The sequence below is a fragment of the Aegilops tauschii genome, chromosome 4 (genome assembly GCF_002575655.3).
Source record: "Aegilops tauschii subsp. strangulata cultivar AL8/78 chromosome 4, Aet v6.0, whole genome shotgun sequence".
In the NCBI taxonomy this organism is placed as follows: domain Eukaryota; kingdom Viridiplantae; phylum Streptophyta; class Magnoliopsida; order Poales; family Poaceae; genus Aegilops; species Aegilops tauschii.
In genome coordinates this window covers 287,877,678-287,894,674 of record NC_053038.3, presented here as the reverse complement: position 1 = coordinate 287,894,674, position 16,997 = coordinate 287,877,678, and the positions used below count along the sequence as shown (strand labels likewise).

General features: G+C 43.7%; 1 pseudogene; it reads left to right on the top strand.

Annotated features, from left to right (window-relative positions):
* The first annotated feature begins 230 nt into the window (after positions 1–230).
* LOC120963328 (uncharacterized) lies at positions 231–12,673 on the top strand (annotated as a pseudogene).
* The last annotated feature ends 4,324 nt before the right edge of the window (positions 12,674–16,997 follow it).

Below are 16,997 nucleotides of genomic sequence, written 5' to 3'. Positions count from 1 at the left end.
CTGTGGTAGGTAGTGGCAGTGCCACTATTGATAAGTTTTACAAGAAAACATCTATAGAAGAGTCTGTTCGCAATAATCAAAGGGGATTCAACGTTAGCCAGAAGGTCCAATCGAAGTTGTCAACTATGAAAAGAGAAGTGAAAAGGGACAGAGTTTGTGAGTATATTTGTCAGTTTTTCTATGAAGCTAGCATTCCTCACAACACTGTCACCCTCCCTAGCTTTGCTCATATGCTTGAGTCCATCGGACAGTTTGGCAAGGACATGAGAGGGCCTAGTCCATATGAGATGAGTGGACCATTTTTGCAGAAGAGGAAACAGATGGTGCTGGATGGATTCAAGAATCATAAGGAATCATGGGACCTCACATGTTGCACGGTTAGGACTGATGCATGGACAAATAAGAAGGGCGGGGTAGTTATGAATTTAGTTATGTGTAACATCCCAAATTTTCAATTTGGTATGTTATACATAGATCATCATTGCATATCATATTTTATTGCATTTTGGCAAATCCTCGGTAAATCCTAAGCAACTCAAGGACCCTCGGAGAGAGTTGGGGATTTTCTCGAATTTTCATATTTGATTTTCATCAAATAATAAGACGAGGATTTTGGTTTTAATTATTTTTTTCTCCGGAAAAATATTTCATTAAACAAAATAAATGAGAGGAGAAAATATGACTTCTCCAAAACAATTGAAATACTGGACGAAAAATGTTAAAATCATCTATTGGATTTTATTCGGATTTTATTTGCAATTTTTATTGCATTAAAAATATTGCATGTTTTCAAAATATTTATTTTGTGTTAAAAAAATGTTCACCCTATTCTAGATTTTCTAACTAGACGGGGAAAATTTATTTTATCTTTTTTGGACTTTTATTTATTTTTCTACGAATTATTTTCCGCGGAACATTTTTTTTTTAAATTGCGCCGCCCGACTGGGCCGAGCCCAGCCGCGCCAGGCCGCCGGCCCATCCCCGCGTCGCCCTCCTCGCGCACGGGAGCCGCCGCCGCCGAGTCCCGCTCGCACACGGGAGCCGCCGCCGCCGAGTCCCGCTCGCACACGGGAGCCGCCGCCCGCCCCCTTCCCCAAGCCACCTCCACCCCCCCCCCCCCATATAAATACCGCCGCCCCCCCCTCTTCTCTCACCCCCGCCGCCACCGCACTTGCCCGCCCCGCCACCGCCGGAGTCGAGCACGGGAGCCGCCGCCGCCATTTGCCGCCGCCCCTCGCCGCCCCTCGCCCCCCCCCCCCCCCCCGAGCACCCCCGCACCCCGCCGCCCTCGCCGGAGCCGGCCAAGCCCCGCCGGAGCCCGCCCCCGACGAGGTACCTCGCCGCCGTTCGTCGCCGGTTTTTGTTTTAAAAAAAAACCGTTCGTTTAAAAAAAACCCTAGATCGGTTTTTTTTCGGTTTTGTTATTTTGCGAGCGTTCACCGAACCGTTCGTTTTAACGAACGCGTTCGTCGGTTTTTCTCTGTTAACGAACGTCCGTTCTTTAACCGTTCGTCCGTTTTTCTTTTTCGTCGGATTTTTCCGCGATTATCTCAGATTCGATTTCTGATCGAATCTTCGTTTCTGTTTAACTTCTCGCTCGTTTATCGGAATCAGGCGATTCAAGCGCCTAGAGTTTCGTTCCGAAATTCTCTTTCCGTTAACCTACTCAAACAAGTTTTTACTACAATAAAATTTGACCTAGATCCAGATTAGTAAACGAAGCTTGTTTCTTTCGCCGTTTGACTTTCGTTGCTTCTTTCGAGTTGATTCTTTTTGCAAACCGGAGTTCTTAAGTTGAACTTTCTGGTTGGATCTTTCATTCGAGTTTTACCTGTGCATTAGATGAGTACTTATTGTTTGCTTGTTTGTTTGCTATAGAGTACCCGAAGTGTGCTGCTTGTTACTTCGAATCGCTAGGTTTTGCGGATCATCAGCAAGGCAAGTAACACTTTGATCATACTTTCCATACCCAGTTTTATTGCATTAGATCTATTCCTCAAACAATTGCATGATTAGGATCTGATTAAATTGTGGGAACTGGGAAGTAGTTGAGGTAGTACCTATTACCTGTTTTCTTATCAAACCCTTGGGAGTTACTTCTACGTTGCTATTATATTGCCATGCTTTGCTCGTAGACGTGGATTGGGTTTTGAGAGATATTCATGACAGATGTGAGATGTTTATTAATGGTTCAACTTAAGGTGGCAACTAAAACTCACATCTGGGTGGATTGAGGCACCTGGAGAACCCAGTGTTGTCTGATTTTATAAGGTCCGCCACCCAGGCTCAAAGGGATCATAAGATTGTTCATGCTAGAAACTTCCGTGTGCAGCCACAAGCTATTATGGGATCTAGCATAGTTGAGTAGGTTACATGATCTCTTGAAGAGGTGGGCTAGCAGATGTAGGGGAAAGTAGGTCTACCGGTCCATCCAGAGTAAAGAGTGATTGTTTCTGAAAGACTGTGTCTCGGTCATCCGTTTCTCAAACACCATGCAGTGCGAGAAATAAAACGGAGGCGATCGAGTCTTGTGGGGAAAAGTGCGCAAACCTCTGCAGAGTGTACAAACTAATCATGGTTAGCCGTGTCCCCGCTTATGGACAACTTGAGTATCTAGTACCTGGATTATCATTTGAATCTCATCACCATGTTACTTTTAATTAATTTTGTTGGGTTAATGATGACACTTAATTGGGATTGAGTTGGAGGTACCTTCTCAATGTTTAACAACCACCATGATAGTTAAATAAAATTTATTCCTTTGCAGTAGGGAAAAATTGGCTTTACGCATAAACTTTAACCGTAGAGCTTTCCACCAGCCATATATGCATGTAGTATAGCATTATTATTGTTCATTACTCTCTATGTGTTACATTGCCAGCATATTCTATGTGCTAACCCGTTTTCGGGCTACAACGTTTCATTTTGCAGACTTTTCAGACGACGAGTAAGGTGCCTTAGGTCGTGGTCTTATACTCAGTGATGCTGCTGGAGTTGATGGACTCACTTATCTTCCAAGTCTTCCGCTGTTATAGTTTTTAGATGGCCTTAAGCCATGTTTATCATACTTAATCTCTTCGGAGATATTCGATGTAATAAGTGTGTGATTGCTACTCTATTATAAATCCTCCATTTGTATTGTGCGTGTCAGCATTACTGATCCAGGGATGACACTGGTGCACAGCAGCACAGACCATTTGAGGTCTGGTCGCTACAAAGTTGGTATCAGAGCACACGCTGACTGTAGGACACGACCACTAAGCTTAAGCCCTAGAAAGCTTCTCTCTTCTCATTTCTGACCCTTCTCCTTTTTCTACTCTTTTAGGAATGGCGGATGCAAGGAGCAAGTTCATGCAACCAGATGAAGACACGCCTTTTGGTCGACACTTGAAGGAAGTCACTAAGTATTTGAAAATAGGAATACCAAGCATAACCGGAACCTATAACGCCACATTACCCGAAGAGGAGAGCTGGAAGATTCAAGTTCTTATTCCAGGAAGGACGTTTGTGCCAGTTACTGAACCCATAAGATTGGTTTTCGAAGCACCAACCTGGAGTTTAGGGAAGAGCATGGCCGCACACATGGCCATGGGACGCATTGGAGAAGTCTATCACCAGGAGCTTAAGGATACAATTTACCAAATTTGTGGACGCCGAGACGCGCAATGGGAGATGATCAGAACCAAGAAGGATGGATCAATTGCAGCTTTCATCCAGGAGCAAAACCAACATATTCGTCGCCAGGAGAACCAGATGTGCACGGACAAGGAAGAACTGAAGAAGGCATTGACGAAGATCAAGGAGCTCCAAGAAGAACTCAAGGCTACACGCGAGGATTATTTGGAGGAAATCATCGCACTAGTAGGGAAGAATGACGACCTGGAGAAAAAGATTGGAGTATTCATGGGAAATCCAGTGCCAAAAGCAGAAGTCGACGAATGCACTTGTCCGGATAACTACATCATCATCGACGACACCGACTCGGAACCAAGTGAAGATGATTTTGTTGATGAAGCTAGAGCAGACATCATGGAGTCTTCAACGGATTATAATTTTTATTAGACCACCACATCAATAGTAGTTTTCCCCCATTTAATAGTATAGTTCAAGCACTTTGTAACGCTAGTTAGATCGATTGTTATGCCTTGTTTGAATTGATTGAGTGATATTGATTGTATTTGCCTCATGAGCATATGGGTAGTGTTTTCTCTCTAGACCTCATTCTATCTTAACTCTCATCTTTTCTAAACCCATCAGATGCCTCCGAGATGCGACACCGGATTTGTTTTCCCGCCAGAGATCACCCAGTTGATTCAGCAACAGAATGCCCTGATGCAAGTGTTAGTGCAGAACCAAGGCAACAACAACAACAACAACAACCCACCGCCACCACCACCTGTTGATCACTTAGCCCGTTTCTTAAGGCTAAACCCGCCGGTGTTTTCCAGTAGCACCGAGCCGATTGTTGCAGATGATTGGCTCCGCAAAGTTAGAAGGGAGTTGACCACTGCAGGATGCACAGATGCGGAAAGAGTGCGTTTTGCCGCACATCAGCTTGATGGACCCGCAGCATCGTGGTGGGAGAATTATACAGCCACGCACCCTATTGACACTGTCACATGGGACCAGTTTCAGCAAGCTTTCCGTACAGCTCATGTTTCAGCAGGAGCTATGGCTATGAAGAAGCGTGAGTTTCGTAACCTACGCCAAGGAGGACGCACCGTGGGCCAGTATGTGGAGGATTTCAGTAAGTTAGCACGTTATGCACCAGATGACGTTGCTACAGATGCTGCCAAGCAGGAGAAGTTTCTTGAAGGACTGAATGATGAACTGAGTATGCAGTTGATGGTAGCAACCTTCAACAACTACCAGGAGCTGGTAGATAGAGCTCTCATGATTGAAGGAAAACAACAGCAGATTGAAAACCGTAAGAGGAAGTATGGACAACGGATGTACAATTCTGGAGCTCAACAGAAGCCACGATTTACCCCGAAACCGGGAGGACAGTTTCAGCATACCCATGGAGGAGGTAGTTCGCACAAGCATAATGGCTCCAAGAATGGTAATGGGAATGGAGGAGGCAACGGACAGAACCGCACCAACCCATCTACCCCAACCAAGAGGGATCTAAGTCATATTACTTGTTTCAAGTGCCAGAAGACTGGACACTATGCAACTGATTGTCCTGAAGCCCAAAATGGTAATGGCAATGGAAGCTCTGGGAAGAAGCCGAACCCGTTCAACAAAGGACATGTGAACCACGTGAGCGTGGAGGAGGTTGAAGCTCAGCCTGATGCAGTAATAGGTAAGTTTTTGGTTAAGTCATTTACTGCAACCGTTCCTTTCGATACTGGTGCATCGCATTCATACATATCAAGGGGATTTGTGAATAAGTTTAAGATGTCCACCCAAGTTCTCAAAACCCCTATGTTAGTAACCTCGCCAGGAGCAGAGTATATGGCAAGCCAAGGATGTTTTCAGATACCATTGGCCATTGGAAGGCATGTTTTCCCCTCAGACCTCATTGTTTTGGAATCGCAAGGTTTGGATGTTATTTTGGGAATGGATTGGCTATCGTTGTATGGAGGAAACATCGATTGTGCCAACAAGACGATTTTTCTTACCACCCCGGAAGGAAAAAGGATCAAGTATGTATCCCGGCATATGCCGAAGAGGACTCAAGTAAATTCCTTATCAGGAGTTGTACAGGAGGAAGTACCAGTGGTGAAGGATTACCCGGATGTATTTCCAGAAGAGTTGCCAGGCATGCCACCGGATAGAGACATTGAGTTCTTGATTGAACTTTTGCCAGGCACAGGGCCAATATCTAAGAGACCGTACAGGATGCCCGCAAAAGATTTGGAGGAAATTAAGAAGCAGATCAAGGAGTTACTGGATAAAGGCTATATTCGCCCAAGTTCATCACCTTGGGGATCACCAGTACTTCTAGTGGAGAAGAAAGATGGATCGCTGAGGATGGTTGTTGATTACCGAGGATTGAATGAAGTGACCATCAAAAACAAGTACCCGCTGCCGATGATCAATGATTTGTTTGACCGCCTACAAGGAGCTAAAGTATTTTCCAAGATCGATTTACGATCAGGATACCATCAGTTAAAGATTCGAGAGCAGGATATACCCAAGACGGCATTTACCACCAAATATGGATTGTATGAGTATACCGTTATGTCATTTGGTCTGACTAACGCACTTGCCTATTTCCTGAACCTGATGAACAAAGTGTTTATGGAATTTCTGGATAAGTTCGTCGTTGTGTTCATTGATGATATTTTAATCTTTTCCAAGAATGAGGAAGAGCATGAGGAGCATTTACGATTGGTACTTGAGAAGCTCAGAGAACATCAGTTATATGCCAAGTTCAGCAAATGCGAATTTTGGCTGAAGGAAGTTGGATTCCTCGGACATGTTATTTCTGGAGAAGGAATAGCAGTAGACCCTGCCAAGGTTGACACAGTGACAAGTTGGGAATCACCCACGACAGTTGGAGAAATCCGGAGTTTTCTTGGACTTGCAGGATACTACCGGAGATTCATCGAGAATTTCTCGAAGATTGCTAAGCCCATGACTGAGCTATTGAAGAAGGACACCAAATTCAATTGGACTGAGGAATGTGAAGCTAGTTTCCAAGAGTTGAAGAAACGATTGGTTACCTCACCAGTGTTGATTCTGCCAGATCAACGCAAGGATTATGAAGTTTATTGCGACGCTTCTCGTCGAGGACTTGGAGCAGTGCTTATGCAGGAAGGAAGAGTTGTGTCATATGCTTCACGACAACTTAAACCCCATGAGAAGAATTATGCTACGCATGATTTGGAATTAGCAGCCGTGGTGCATGCATTGAAGACATGGAGACATTTTCTCATCGGAAACCATTGTGAGGTGTACACGGATCACAAGAGTTTGAAGTATATTTTCACGCAGAAGGAGTTAAATCTCAGACAGAGGAGATGGTTGGAGCTCATTAAGGACTATGATATGAGATTGCATTATCACCCAGGAAAGGCTAACGTAGTAGCAAACGCGTTGAGCCGCAAGAGTCATGTCAACACCCTCATGACAGGAGAGTTACCTCAGGAGTTAGCCGAGGACCTTCGCGAGCTATGTTTGGAGATAGTCCCAAGAGGCTATTTAGAGACATTGGAGATTCAGTCTACCTTGATGGAAAGGATGAGAGAAGCTCAGAAGACAGACAAGGAGATTGACGAGATAAAGGAGAAGATGAGCAAAGGAAAAGCCAAGGGATTTCGTGAGGATGAGCACGATACCTTATGGTTTGAGGACCGAGTATATGTGCCAAATGATCCGGAGATCAGGAAGTTGATTTTGCAAGAAGCCCATGATTCACCGTACTCGATACACCCAGGAAATACGAAGATGTATTTGGATCTGAAGAATACTTTCTGGTGGACCGGAATGAAGAAGGATATTGCAGAATATGTAGCAGTTTGTGATGTATGTCAGAGAGTGAAGGCAGAGCATCAGAAGCGAGCAGGATTGCTACAACCATTGCCGATACCCGAATGGAAGTGGGATAAAATAGGCATGGATTTTATCACAGGATTACCCAGGACTCGTTCAGGCTATGACTCAATATGGGTTGTAGTCGACTGTTTGACGAAAGTGGCTCATTTCATTCCAGTGAAGACCACTTACACCAGTGCTAAGTTGGCAAAGATATACATGACCAGGATCGTATGTTTGCATGGAGTTCCGAGGACCATTGTATCAGACAGAGGAACGCAATTTACCTCGAAGTTTTGGAAGCAGTTACATGAAACATTGGGAACCAGGCTGGAATTTAGTACAGCTTTTCACCCACAGACTGATGGACAGACCGAGAGAGTCAACCAGATTTTGGAGGACATGTTGAGAGCTTGTGCACTAGATTATGGATCTAGTTGGGACGACAACCTGCCATATGCAGAGTTTTCTTATAACAACAGTTATCAAACCAGTTTGAAGATGGACCCTTTCGAAGCTTTGTACGGAAGGAGGTGTAGAACACCGTTGTTATGGGACGAAGTTGGAGACCGTCAGTTGTTTGGACCAGATTTGATTAAGGAGTCTGAACAGAAAGTAAGGTTGACTCGCGATAGGCTCAAGGTAGCCCAGTCCAGGCAGAAGAGTTATGCTGATTCTAAACGAAAGGAGACAGTTCACGAAGTCGGAGACAGAGTGTATCTTCGAGTATCACCACTTCGAGGAGTGAAGCGCTTCGGAGTTAAGGGAAAGTTAGCGCCCCGTTTTATCGGACCATACAGAGTTGTGGAACGTATGGGAGAGGTTGCCTACAAGCTGGAATTGCCCGAAGGATTGTCTGGAGTTCATGATGTATTTCACGTTTCCCAGTTGAAGAAGTGCCACGCAGAGATGGCTGAGATACCACTGAGAGATACTGTGCCACTGGAAGCGATTCACCTGGAAAGTGATTTGACCTAAGAGGAGAAACCAGTTAAGATTCTTGAGTATGCCAGCCGAGTTACCCACAGTAAGGTTATCAAGTTTTGCAAAGTCCAGTGGAGTCACCACACGGAAGATGAAGCCACCGGGGAACGAGAGGAAGATCTATGGAAGGACCACTCCCACCTGTTTTCTATCCAACCCGAATCTCGAGGGCGAGATTCATCTTAAGGGGGGTAGGTTTGTAACATCCCAAATTTTCAATTTGGTATGTTATACATAGATCATCATTGCATATCATATTTTATTGCATTTTGGCAAATCCTCGATAAATCCTAAGCAACTCAAGGACCCTCGGAGAGAGTTGGGGATTTTCTCGAATTTTCATATTTGATTTTCATCAAATAATAAGACAACGATTTTGGTTTTAATTATTTTTTTCTCCGGAAAAATATTTCATTAAACAAAATAAATGAGAGGAGAAAATATGACTTCTCCAAAACAATTGAAATACTGGAGGAAAAACGTTAAAATCATCTATTGGATTTTATTTGAAATTTTTATTGCATTAAAAATATTGCATGTTTTCAAAATATTTATTTTGTGTTAAAAAATGTTCACCCTATTCTAGATTTTCTAACTAGACGGGGAAAATTTATTTTATCTTTTTTGGACTTTTATTTATTTTTCTACGAATTATTTTCCGCGGAACGTTTTTTTTTTAATTTGCGCCGCCCGACTGGGCCGAGCCAGGCCGCCGGCCCATCCCCGCGTCGCCCTCCTCGCGCACGGGAGCCGCCGCCGAGTCCCGCTCGCAACGGGAGCCACCGCCGCCGAGTCCCGATCGCACACGGGAGCCGCCGCCCGCCCCCTTCCACAAGCCACCTCCACCCCCCCATATAAATACCGCCGCCCCCCCCCCCCTCTTCTCTCACCCCTGCCGCCGCCGCACTTGCCCGCCCTGCCGCCGCCGGAGTCGAGCACGGGAGCCGCCGCCCCTCGCCCCCCCCCCCCCCGAGCACCCCCGCACCCCGCCGCCCTCGCCGGAGCCGGCCAAGCCCCGCCGGAGCCCGCCCCCGACGAGGTACCTCCCCGCCGTTCGTCGCCGGTTTTTGTTTAAAAAAAAACCCTAGATCGGTTTTTTCGGTTTTGTTATTTTGCGAGCGTTCACCGAACCGTTCATTTTAACGAACGCGTTCATCGGTTTTTCTCTGTTAACGAACGTCCGTTCTTTAACCGTTCGTCCGTTTTTCTTTTTCGTCGGATTTTTCCGCGATTATCTCAGATTCGATTTCTGATCGAATCTTCGTTTCTGTTTAACTTCTCGCTCGTTTATCGGAATCAGGCGATTCAAGCGCCTAGAGTTTCGTTTTGAAATTCTCTTTCCGTTAACCTACTCAAACAATTTTTTACTACAGTAAAATTTGACCTAGATCCAGATTAGTAAACTAAGCTTGTTTCTTTCGCCGTTTGACTTTCGTTGCTTCTTTCGAGTTGATTCTTTTTGCAAACCGGAGTTCTTAAGTTGAACTTTCTGGTTGGATCTTTCATTCGAGTTTTACCTGAGATGAGTACTTATTGTTTGCTTGTTTGTTTGCTATAGAGTACCCGGAGTGTGCCGCTTGTTACTTCGAATCGCTAGGTTTTGCGGATCATCAGCAAGGCAAGTAACACTTTGATCATACTTTCCATACCCAGTTTTATTGCATTAGATCTATTCCTCAAACAATTGCATGATTAGGATCTGATTAAATTGTGGGAACTGGGAAGTAGTTGAGGTAGTACCTATTACCTGTTTTCTTCTCAAACCCTTGGGAGTTACTTCTACGTTGCTATTATATTGCCATGCTATGCTCGTAGACGTGGATTGGGTTTTGAGAGATATTCATGACAGATGTGAGATGTTTATTAATGGTTCAACTTAAGGTGGCAACTAAAACTCACATCTGGGTGGATTGAGGCACCTGGAGAACCCAGTGTTTGATTTTATAAGGTCCGCCACCCAGGCTCAAAGGGGTCATAAGATTGTTCATGCTAGAAACTTCCGTGTGCAGCCACAAGCTATTATGGGATCTAGCATAGTTAAGTAGGTTACATGATCTCTTGAAGAGGTGGGCTAGCAGATGTAGGGGAAAGTAGGTGTACGGGTCCATCCAGAGTAAAGAGTGATTGTTTCTGAAAGACTGTGTCTCGGTCATCCGTTTCTCAAACACCATGCAGTGCGAGAAATAAAACGGAGGCGATCGAGTCTTGTGGGGAAAAGTGCGCAAACCTCTGCAGAGTGTACAAACTAATCGTGGTTAGCCGTGTCCCCGGTTATGGACAACTTGAGTATCTAGTACCTGGATTATCATTTGAATCTCATCACCATGTTACTTTTAATTAATTTTGTTGGGTTAATGATGACACTTAATTGGGATTGAGTTGGAGGTACCTTCTCAATGTTTAACAACCACCATGATAGTTAAATAAAATTTATTCCTTTGCAGTAGGGAAAAATTGGCTTTACGCATAAACTTTAACCGTAGAGCTTTCCACCAGCCGTATATGCATGTAGTATAGCATTATTATTGTTCATTACTCTCTATGTGTTACATTGACAGCATATTCTATGTGCTGACCCGTTTTCGGGCTGCAACGTTTCATGTTGCAGACTTTTTAGACGACGTGTAAGGTGCCTTAGGTCGTGGTCTTATACTCAGTGATGCCGCTGGAGTTGATGGACTCACTTATCTTCCAAGTCTTCCGCTGTTATCGTTTTTAGATGGCCTTAAGCCATGTTTATCATACTTAATCTCTTCGGAGATATTCGATGTAATAAGTGTGTGATTGCTACTCTGTTATAAATCCTCCATTTGTACTGTGCGTGTCAGCATTACTGATCCAGGGATGACACTGGTGCACAGCAGCACAGACCATTTGAGGTCTGGTCACTACATTATGCACATTGCCCATGGTGTTTGCTTCATTGATTCGGTGGACTGCTCCCGTGACAGAAAAGATGGCAAATACATATTTGACTTGGTGGAAAATGCATAGAAGATATAGGTGAAGAAAATGTTGTGCAAGTGGTGACTGATAATACTAGTGTGAATGTATCAGCAGCTAGTATGCTAACAACAAAGAGACCATCCATATTTTGGAATGGATGTGATGCTCACTGCCTAGATCTCATCCTGGAGGATCTTGGGAAGCTTGGACCAGTTGCAAAAACTATTTCAAGTGCAAGAGAAGTGACTAGCTTCTTGTATGCTCATACAAGGGTATTGGATTTGATGAGGAAATTTCTTGGGAAGGACTTGGTTCGCTCTGGTGTTACTCGGTTTGCCACTGCTTACTTAAATCTGAAAAGTTTGCTAGATAACAAGAAGGAGTTGAGAAGGCTCTTCAGATCAGATGAGATGAATGAACTAGGTTCATACTTGAAAAAGGCAAAGGGGAAAAAAGCACTCAAAGTGGTGCGATCTGAAGTTTTTTGGAAACATGTTGACATGGCTGTTAATTTCTTCGAGCCAATGGCTAATGTGCTTCGCAGAATGGACAGTGATGTTCTTGCAATGGGATTCTTCCATGGATTAATGCTTGAGGCAAAGAAACATATTGCTGAGAGGTTTGATAATGATGAGAGCAAGTACAAAGTTGCTTGGGACATCATTGATAAAAGGTGGGACAGCAAGCTCAAGACTCCTCTCCACTTGGCTGGCTACTATTTGAATCCTCACTATTATTACCCAAACAAGTTAGAGATTGAGCATGATGGATCATTTAGACCTGCTGTTATTACCTGCATTTGCAAGATGATTGAGGACGAAGAAACCCAAGACATTGTAATTGAAGAACTCAACATGTATCAAGATCAACAAGGATCTTTCAGCCATGAGATTGCTATAAGGCAAAGGAGAAACAAGAATTTTAATCCAGGTTAGTTATTGTAGCTAATATGCTTGATGAATAAAATGCTTCTGTTTCCATTTCTTGAACTATTAACTTGTATAATGTGCAGCAAAATGGTGGCTAAACCATGGCACCAGCACACCAAAGTTGAGAACTTTGGCATCTAGGATTCTTAATTTGACATGTAGGTCATCAGCTTGTGAGAGGAACTGGTCAGCTTTCTAAGAGGTAACAAATTATATGTTTGCAGTTTATACAATTGGGTTTTCTGTCTTCTACATTTGTTATAAGTATTTAATTTTTATGAACTTTTAGGTTCATACAAAGAAGTGCAATAGGCTGCTGCATGACAGGATGAGGGATCTTGTGTTTGTGAAATTCAACTCTAAACTAAGGAACAAGAGAGAGAACAAAAACAGAGATCCCATAGAGAAAGAAGTAGATGATGTTCTTGCTGATTAGGAAAATGAGTTTATCACTGGGAAAGAACCAACTTCAGAAGCTGATCAAGAACAAGAGAAAGCTCATGAAGATGCATCAGAAGAGGCACCAAACAGGGCATCATCATCACAGGGACAAGCCAAAAGGAAGAGGAGTTCTCGGCCTAGTAAGAAAATCAAGACCGTGAGCCTGCAGTCCTTGATGGCTATGCGTGTTGAAACAATGCCGCAAGCTTCTTCTTCTTCTGAATCGGAGTCTGATAAGTCTCCTTCAGACTCTGGAGAAGAATAGAAGAGAATGCACCATTACCTTTATGGATTATTTATCTGCAAAAATTACTAGTTCATCTTTTTGAGGTAGTCAATGCTCTGTTATATAGTATGTCAGTCTGTGTCCAGTGTCGAACTATTTTCTTTGTCGCTTGAGATGGTCCAATGTCTACCGAACTATTTGCTTTGTCGTTTGAGACGATTGCTGAATGTTGGCTTAATGGATTATCTTATGGTTCAGTTATTATGTTCCTGTTTGTCTCAACTATTTAATCGATGCTGAATTTCTGTAGTTTGACATGTATCTTGCAATTATTTCTTGCATGTATTCTGCAAAACTGCTATTTGGCATAGCGGAAGCTATTGCTAGCAATAGCTGCTCATTGCTGCCGCTAGTGGGTGGCGCTTTTTTCAATAGCTGGCAATTTTAAACATTGGTGGTCCCCCTCTATAACAGCCCCAAAATTGGGTTATCAATTTTTGTGCTGTTATTCCTTCCTGGCAATCATTTTTCAAATTTTTCTCCTGAGTTTGCTGGATTACTCTGACAATTCTTCTCATTTTGAACCCTTCAAAACCTTGCTCATGTCTTTGTTACACGGCAAGACCCCATTTGCATCATCTCCAATCCATCAAAACCCTAATTCCAATTTTTGGAATTTGAATATTTCCTTTGTTCTTACAAAGGAGCCATCATTTCTCTTGATCTGTTGATCCTCCCAATTGTTCCTAGAAACCCACGTACCTTTCCAAACCTTGGGTATGCAAAAATATTGCTAAGTCCTATGCAATATTTTTCATTTGTAATTTATTCCTTTTCTTGTCTATCTAAGGAATAAAATCCAAAGGCATAGCTAGTCATCTCCTAAATTCATGAAAATTGGTGGAGATGATATTTATGTCTAATCCTAGCTCTGGCAAAAATATTGGGCATAATTAAATAAGTAAAATTGCCTTTTCCTATTTTAAGCCAATATTGCATTTCTGCCATTTTCCAAAGGAGCTACCATTTTTATAGTAAGGAAAATTCCCAAATAATTGGTGCAGCTTGTACTTGCTATATATTCACCATTTCCATCTAAACCCATGCTTCAAAGGTCATAATTTGAGCCCATGATCCAATGCAAGTTTCTGCCCCTGTCTGAAATTGATGCAAAGGAAGTGCTTGAACCCTTGATCCATTTGAGCTGAAATTGGTGATTAACATTGATAAATCACGTCTGGATAGCAAAATCCAGCTCAATCCATCTATCCAATCTTCCTTGGCAATTTTCTCAAGTTTCTGTTCAGATTGCTTGTCTATGAAGGAAGTAGCCTCATAGATGATCAAAATGAGCGGAAACTTTTCCAGCACACTCTAATGACCATATCATCACCCTCCTCGAAGATTCATCTCATTCCATTGAACTATGTGAGCACAGGAGCAATTCTTTGTTTTTTGTCCAAATTTTCAGTTTGTGAAGCAAGTATATTTTATCTTGCTCCATTATGTCAGAAAGTTTTCCCAAGTCTTCTCCTACCCATATAACCTATCTCCACAAAATTTTGGCTCATTTCAGTTAGCCATTTTTCCTGAGGATTTCTCTCAAGTTTCTGTGCAGAAATAATAGTTGTGGAGGAAGTACCATTTTCGAAAGTATATTTGGTATGATATTTGTTCAGCATCTATATATATATATCCAAATCATCAAGATGTGCCAAGTTTCAGCTCAATCCATCACAACTGGTGAGTGCCCCTTCCTCATTTTGTTTCTGGACCAGAATTAGTAGTTGCAAAGCAATTATGCTAAGAACTTGCTGAAACCAGCTCAAAATTAGCAGGACCGTAGTCCTTCCAACCCTAAACCTCCCTGAAAACAATTTTACTTTTTAACCTCCCTGGTTTGATCTACAGTGCGCTCGTGGCGTCCTACAGCACCTCGTGGCATCCTCTACTCCCTGGACCTCTCGCCCCCTCCATTTTCTTCTCTGGCGAGTCGTTCCAATGGCCACACAGTGCGCTCCCGTGGCCATCGTCTGCTTCCTCCCCTCTGTCCTCTTCATCCTCTTGTCCGCGAGCTTTGTTCTTCTCCATGAGCCTCTGCGCCGCGTCCGCTTCCCCCTCGTCGGCTTCCCGTGCCTCCCCGTGACCTCTGGGCATGACTAGAGTCGCGGCTAGACGCGCTCGGCGGTGCCCGGCTCGGGTGCTCCTCGTCTGGCTATAACACTACAAAAAAAGACACTTCCGTGATGATACGTGTTTGTCACAGTAGGTCACGTTTTCTGTCATGCATGTACATCCATGAAAAATTTATGACAGAGTCAAGATAGTCATACCTACGTTGTCATACAAGTGTCCACTTCCATGATGATGAATCACGCGTCATAGATGTGCTTTCGTCAAGGGTGTCCGACATGTGGCATCCACCGTAACGGGACACCGTTAAGTTATCGGGTCCGATTTTGGATCCGATAACCCGCTAACAGCCATGACCAATGATGATTTTCCACGTGTAAAATTCTCATTGGCTGACGGAACCACGTGTCAGCTCAGCGTTGGCACATCCAAGGGGCGAGATGCGCCTATGATACGTTGACACGTGGACCAACCCAAAAGTGGCACATAAAGATTAAATGGGCCGGCCCAACAAAAGTCCCACAAGATTTAGCGGGCCATAATGGGCCAGCCCAGCTAAAGGCCCACAAGATTTTGCAGACCATAATGGGTCGGCCCAGCTAAAGTCCCCAGATTCTCAGTTAAGGCCCGTACATCTAGTGTCAAATCGGCCCGTCAACGGCCCGTCCTAAACTTGTCATCATCGCGGCCCATGGTCACTTCTGGCCCGTTATAGTTCGCTAAGAATTTGGGACAAATTACGGCCCGGTGTGTTTCCGGCCTGTTAAAGTTCCTGCTTCATTTGGGCCCATTTATAGGCCATCGAAACTTTCGGCCCATAGACGACCGTGAAGGATATGGGTCATATTCGGCCATGTCTGACATCCGGCCTGTTAGAGGCCCACTACAGATTGGGGCCACTTTCAGCCTATTGTGACTTTCGGCCTGTTAACGTCGGACGAAATCCATGGGCCATATGTGGCCCAACGCCACATCGGGCCTACTAACGGCCCATATAAAAATGACACTAATCAAGCCCGACCGAACTTCCGGCCTGTTAAAGGCCCGTGTAGTAGGTCGGCACATTTATGGCCCGTCTGAATTTCGGCCTATGGACGATCCGCATTGTAAATGGGTCACCATTTAGGCCTGCTAAGACCAGTGGGTTATTTGGCACAATCAGGGCCCAATCTTAATTTTGGCCTATTAAAGGCCCATGTTTTTTATGGGCTCGTGATATTTACATATGTAAACGGCCTATTATTACTGAGGGCCCAAATTATGTTTAGGCCTGTTAAAGGCCCACTATGGGCACAGGCCTACCAGAAAAATATGAAAGCTTATGCTGATTTAGGCCCAGATATTTTTAGTGGGCTACATGCAAATTTCAGCCCAGAATTGTTTTTAGCCCAATTGGAATTGGCCCGACGAATGTTGGCATGTTGGGCTCCTACGAAGCTTTCAGTCCAATACATTACTAAGATAAACCTACACTATACAAAAATAGCGTCGTAAATACTACAACCTTTGGCAGCATCATAAATGTTGTATCACAACAAAATAAATTCCAAACATACAACAAAAGGCCCGTTGGCATAAAGTTTACAGTCCTTGCAGATAAAAGCACCATCAGATGTATAGAAGCGCAGATCATTTGACCTGAGTGCTGATGTTTCAGGCTGTAGGATCTGATGGAGCAGCACGATCTTCCCCTTTTTTTCTACCAATGCTCTTGAACAACGAAGCAAATATCTGATAGTCTGGTTTCAAAACCATTCATATCTTCACGACATTTGTCAACCACTATTTTTGTTTCCGACACAATGTCCATTACGGATTGGACTTGTGTCTGGAGCACAGATATATCACTTTGTCTA